The sequence below is a fragment of the Pinus tabuliformis genome, chromosome 3_1 (genome assembly GCF_031772625.1).
Source record: "Pinus tabuliformis cultivar Carrire ecotype Pingquan chromosome 3_1, CPIR1, whole genome shotgun sequence".
Lineage (NCBI taxonomy): Eukaryota > Viridiplantae > Streptophyta > Pinopsida > Pinales > Pinaceae > Pinus > Pinus tabuliformis.
This window is the reverse complement of record NC_142301.1, coordinates 958951101-958958220: the sequence shown is the minus strand read 5'-3', so window position 1 is coordinate 958958220 and position 7120 is coordinate 958951101.

The window sequence follows — 7120 nt, the reverse complement described above, 5'->3', positions numbered from 1 at the left end:
TTTTTCTGACTACAGTACCCCACTAGCTTCACTCTGCAACTTACCCACAGCCTCCTAAGCCTCAGAAAACTGAAGGTTAGAGCTTCTAGGCTCTGTGCAATCCCGGCACTAGCAAAATTCGCACCTCTTGGCTACGAGCGTCAATCCTTCCTAACTGAGAAGGATGACCTGGCACTGCGTAGGTCGAGTCTGCTCCCCTCTTCCACTACGTCGATCCTCTTCCTGGCTCAGACTTGATGACGTAGGCACTGCGTCACCCCTTCCTTGCTGCTTCTCTACTGGGAACAACTTCTATCACTCGGGACAACTGTTTTCGGCTGCTGTTGCTCTGCTTGGCTGATGTCCTCATTTTTTCGGTGATCTGCAACCACCCTCTAATACCATGTTGAAATTTCTAAGCCAACTGTTAGAAACCCTTCATGCACTTTTTTGATTTATTTCTTCCTACTTGTTCTGATTAATTAACAAGTTATTTACCATGTAAATATTGAAAATAAATACAAGTACATGCTCAACACATTATAGATCATTAACTGAATGAGACAAAACAAGCACACAAGTGACACCGTCGTTTTTGGACCAATGTCCCTGGAAAAATCCAATGCCAGAAAACCGATGCAGCTATCTGAGGGTTTTATTATTATGCAGTTTTTGAATACAATCTGGGTGCCAAAACTGGCTCACCCAACAGAGAATAATCTCGGCAGTAGTACCTCTCTACTCAGAAGCAGATATTCCGGCTTAAACCTTGAATAAACACTCTGACAGGTCCCAGCGCCAATCTACCCCACGAAAACGCCAATGTTAGCCTCTAGGGACTATGCCAAACCTTTTTGGCCTAGCGTCTACCCAACGCCACCCTAGCTCACCCCGCGTTAGCCTCTGGAGGAACTGCATCAGCCCTTAGAGCCTATGCATCACCCACGCTGGCTCTTTGAGGCACTGTGCAGCTCCTAACTGCCTCTACATGAGCCCTGACTGGCTATGCGTGAACCTCTAGCTGGCTCTGCGTCCCTCTCTCCCGGCTTCTGCGTTGATCCTCATAGTACTATCTCTGCCTCTCTGCTTTTGTATTCACTGCCTCTCAGCTGCAACTTTGATCACTCTTTCAACTTCCTCAGCAAATCCTGCCCCAAAAAATTGAAAGCTTGATCAACTTGGTGTATTCTCCAAGTGACCCTCAAGCCTTCTCCTATACTTCTCTTGTTGACAAATCAACGATCGAGATTAAGTCCCAAATCAACGACTAAGATTAACTCTAGCTTGATCCATGACTTTTGGACCATTTTAACACAATTTTATATTAATTCAGATTAATATTTTGTTTTCCCTAAGTTTAGACTTAGGGACTCCATTAAAAATATTAACTATTTTAATATCTCCCAAACTTTTTAGTATCTGCCCAAACCATTTTTGGGTATTGGAGATCTCATGTTCTTTAGCCTCTCCACCAATTTTCGTGGCTAGAGCACACACAATGCTACATCAAATCAAAAACATACATACTAGCACCAAATGCTGAGAAAAAAGAAAGAACCTAAATTATGAGAGTAACAAGATGGGTTCATAGTGACCCAAGTCATGGTGGCCTTTATATACCAAGGCTGAATAGATGGAAAGGACCCCTGCACAACAATTGTTATTATAACACCCAAGAAGCCATAGTCTTCTAAGAGAAAGTTCCTAATTCTCCATGCTACCTTTTGGATCCAGTGCCCCTAAGAACTAACACCAAATTCTGTCCAAAAAATCCTAAGTGCAAAGCTTCTCTTATATCAATTCTCCCCAAAGACGCTATAGAGGCGGTAAACTGTTTTTTCCCTGATTCTTTTGAATCCATTTCCTTATAGCCTCCTTGATATTCTCTTGAAAGTTAGGACAAACGGCCTTCGACAGGAACATGTTATTTCCTCTTAGCTCTTCTTATCAACCGGAATCGCCAACCCCCCTTCCTCTTATATACTTTGTAGCCCATGCCAGATGAGTTAACAAATACTCACATGCTTATGCGTTCATTGGGGTAGCCATGCCACCCCTCCATTTAATGTGATCTTCTCCATAGTGTGACAAACATGACCTTCAAACCCACTATGATTCTCGCTTCACACTCCCATTGGAAAATAAAAATAAAAATTTAATATTGATAATAAAAACATATTTTTTAAATATTAATAATAAAATGTGATATTTTAATATTAATAATAACAACATAATATTGATAGTTATATATATATATATATATATATATATATATATATATATATATATTTTAATTTATTAAAAAATTAAATGGAATAAGTACATTTAATGTAGTTAAAGACTTAATTAAGAAAATAAATTGAATATAGATAGATATTAATATTATTAATAATATAATTGAAATATTAAAAATATTATAACTTAAAATTAATATTAAGTCAATATATTAATATTGATAATAATATAATAACATAATAGTAAGAAAATACTTTAATTCTTATTAGATGGATGGCAGAGTTATAGCAAACCTTCATCATCATCCTTTTGGATAATTTATGAGGTTTTGGCTGTGAAAACTTTTGCATTTCTTCGAACCCTGATAAAGCCATGAATACTTGAGAATATTTATAGTGTTAACACTGGGAATGTGTATAGAGTTGTCTCATTTAAAAATTTAAATCTAATTGATGACCGTGAATCCATTGACATTCTGAATTTTCTATGGACACTTTGGAAAAGCCATCAATGATGACCGTGAATCCATTGACATTCTGAATTTTCTTTGGACACTTTGGAAAAACCATCAATAGTTGAAGCAATTGATAATGTTTTCAAATATAAAAGTTAAAAGTTCTAAATTTGATCCATCGACATTTCACTTTCCATCAATGCTTTGGAAAAACCATTGGTGAGCAATTATGCAGATGAGTTTTTCGAATGTGGAAATTTTAAATATCATTAATGGTTAATAAATTTGGGCTGTGTTGTTTGTTTAATGAGAAATATATTTTACAGTTCAGTATAGTATATTAGGTAAAAGTATTTGTTTTTATCAAAGTTGAAATTTTGTTATTTTTAATAAAATAAAAAAATTAAAAAAATTAAATAACTATCCAAAATATTTAAATAATATCAATCTATAAAAAAAATTGTAGATAAAAAAATTAGATATTAAATTTATATTTAAAATAAATCTATAATGATTAATAATCTCGGCATTACCACAACTACACAAAATGTATATGGTTTCAGTGACACAGACTTTGATCAGCACATTCTATTAGGCTCTTATTGATACTCGATACGGCTACTTCTCAATTCTTTACAGTGGTTGCTTTCACATTTACAGAAGAGTGGACCTTTACGAAGCACTAGGATATTTCTAGATCTTTTAAATACTTCCTCCTACCTCCTCAGTGACTACACAGCGCATCAGGTTCAACATTGAACCAAATACGCATCAATTACTAGTTGTAAATTAACATCAACTCCAACAACGCAATCCCTGCAAAAAGTCTGCAATCTGGAACACGTCACACATTGCAAACAATATAGGTCTCTATGCATTACGACTTTTATAAAGTTGGGCAGAAAGGACAGTTTGCTCTGGTGATCGACCTTCACATGTTCACACACAACCATTATGAGAAATTCCCAGCTGCCGTGAACAACCCTTGCGTGGCCGTGGGCGTTTTGAAAGGGAAGAGTCAAAGCCTCGTGTCAAAAGGAAGAGGTTTATTCATTAAAATTTTATAGGGAGCACGAGAAGTTAACGAAGAGTCGTGCGCAAGTTTATTTGGTGGCCATGAATAAAGATTTATCGGTGGGGGCATATAAAGGTTGTATTGTTTTTAAGATTCATGAAATGTGAGATTTTGTGGTTTAAAAAGTTTGATGTGGTATATTGAAAAGGTCTCTTATTATTTGAAAAGAGAAGGTTTATAAAGAGATTAAAAGGGTATTTTATTTTAAGGGTTTAAAAAAAAATAGTGTGTATGATTGACAAGATTCGGAAAGGCAAGGTTTGAGAATTTTATAAAAAAGTTTTATTGATAATAAAGTTTAGCTTTTTTTTTTTTTATGTCCCTTAGTTTATAAAAAATATTTTTGTGTTTTGTTAAGCATAATAATATTTTTTGGGTGAATATTGTGTTTTATGGGGTGAATATTAAAAATCATATTTAAAAAAAAATTATTTTGGTGTTTTATAAGTATGATAATATTTTTTGGATGAATATTGTGTCTTCGGGGTATATATATATATATATTTCAGTGGCGATATAGAAGATAGCCTTATGCATTCAGAAAGAAACTATAAGACAGAAAAATACAATAGCCATGGGTCACAAAGCACCATTGAAACAAATTAAGAAAATGAATTGGAAAGAATAGACAAAGATCATTGCCGTGTGTAGAGAGGTTTAGATTGCAAAAAGCAACTCAGGGATATGATACGCAAAAAGCAACACAAAGAAGACAGTTTGAAGATGAAGAGTTGTGGCAACAGATCATGGTTAAACGAATTGTTGAAGAGGAAGATGTAGCAGACGAATTTAGAACAAATACAAGAAAATTTGCAGCAGCAACAAGTAAAGAAATATGGAGCTTACAACAAGAACATGGAACTGATAATGAAGCAATTTCGAGGATATAGAATTTGGAAGAAGAGAAAAAAATGCAAAATTGTAAAATTTTCGAGCCATTGAAAGCCTAGATAAGACATAGACTAGCATGCATGTTTTAGTGATGATTGAGTCAATTTCTATTGTAAGCCTAGAAGACATAGTTGAGTCATGTTTGAGTTATGTTGAGTCATACTGTCATAATTAACGGGGGGTGTTGGAAATTACTCCCACATGAAAGAGTTGGCTAAATTTAGAGAGTCAATTAACTAAGTCAAGTCAAGTGAGTTTGAGTTAAGTCATATTTTGAGAAAAGTCAAATTTAGAGTGTGTGTGGATGTGAAGTTATTTTGGGTGAGTCACTAGAAGAAAATGTTTAAATACCTCTTATCGGGTTCATTGTAATCAACAAGTTTTAAGTGATCAGTAGAAGAGCAACAAATCGTGTTATTGTGTGTGAATATTTATGTCTTACCTCCTCTACCTTTCCAACGTCAAGATGCAACTCTAACATTTTTTCAAACAACAAATGTATATTTTTACCATACACGAATCCCAACATATCCAAAAAAGGTATGAATGCCTCAATGCAAGACAAGAGTTTCAATGCCATTCCATCAATTTCTACTACAAAGAGTTAGAATTTAAAAAATTTCTTAAAAAAATATAGTTTTGATAGTGTCACTACTCGTATTCAATGAAATTCCCCTTAAAACCAAATTTTATCAGCGAAATGCTTACTGTTTTTACTATAGTTTTTTTCTTCAAAATATCAGAAAACAATTTTTGGTTGAGTCAGTTAAAATGTGTTTTTAATTGCATATATAAGAATTTAAAATCATTGCGAGATTCTAAACAATTTTTGTAGAAAGGCTTCCAAACATACACTACAACAATGCTTACCCCTCAATTCAAAGAGAACCAATTATTACTAGGCCATAGGTCCATTAATGGGTGGGGGCTATTTAATAGGCATATTTAGTAGGTCATAGGCTATATTGTGTGTTTGAAAGTTACACATGAAGCATGTTATAAATTTTTTTATTGTAGGCCTATTAAAATATGGGGCTTACTGTAATTTTTTAAAAGGTTTTGACAAAAGATATTGGAAAGGAGATTTTTCCAAGAGATATTGGTGTTTTAAAATATTTGTCTCTTATATATAGAAAAGGGCTTACAAAGATATTGTTTTTAAAAGGCTTTCGAAAAGGCATATGAAAATTTTAAAAAGGTTTATTTTAGCCAAAATTGAAAGGGTCTTATCTTATTTTTTGGAAAGTGATTTTATAAAGTGATTGTTGAAAGAGGATTGAAAAAAAAAGTTTTATTAAAAAGTGAGTTTTTTTTTTGGGCTTTCCAAAAGTTCGTTAGTCTATAAAATATTTTGGTGTTTATCAAGGATGAGAGTGTTTTTTGGGTGAAATTTGTGCCTTACGGGGGCACATTTTAAAAGCTATATTTTTTGGGGGTGATATGGACGATAGCCTCATGCAATCAGGAAAGTAGCTATAAGACAGAGGAAAGACAACATTCATGTGTCGTGAACCGCGACTAAAGAAGATTAAGAAAATGAATAAAAAAGAAGAGGCAAAGATCGTTGCCATGTTTAGAGAGGTTCAGGCTGCAACCGAGGAACTGAGAAGTCTAGCAGAAGACAAAGAAGAAATTGAGGGTGATTGGTGTAGCTTTGATCTGATACCACCTCTTTTGTTTAAGGGTAAATATTTTGATCATTAGGGTATCAAGATACAAAATTTTCTTCGAGCTAAAGACTTAATTGAGTATTTCTCTAATAACCCATATGATGAAGTATGTGATGCTTTAATATTGAATTTTATAAAATGAGGATTGGATGAAGTTTTTGTGCAAGGTATAAAAAGATACAAATTCCAAGGAAGCATGGAAGATCTTAGAAGAAGAATTTGGGGCAACAGAGGGTGGCATGAAACAACAATATGTGTCATAATTTTATTGAATCAGTCGTAGATATGAGTGTAAATGTGCAAGACTTTGAGAGGACTATAGTACTTGGAGAATCCCACTCAAAAGTCGATGATGGTCATGAAAACTATAAAAGTGAAACCCATAGTGCAGACATGCATATGGATGAAGAAGATGTAGTAAAGATTGCAGAGAGAGAATTTGAAGTCTCTGTGTGTGAAGAAGAGAAAGAGCATATAAATGCTCAAAGACTCCATTGTAACGTGGATGGAGTAGATGATAGTGAATCCCATTGTGACAAAACACATGTGGATGATGACTTCAAAATGAGATGTGAATTGGTGAATCCATCCGTGTTAGGTCACTATAATACTAGTCATTACCCCATTACTTTTGTCATTGTTGTGTCCCTTTTGTCCCCATATTGTTATTATTGTGCACCCCAGAAGCCCACTATTTTTATTTATGTGACCTTATATTATTATGGTTAGGTCAGCTTGGGTTATATTGTGAGCCCTTAGGTTGCCCCCTCAAAGAGGATGAATTATAAGGCATTGATATATCTTTTCTATCTTTTT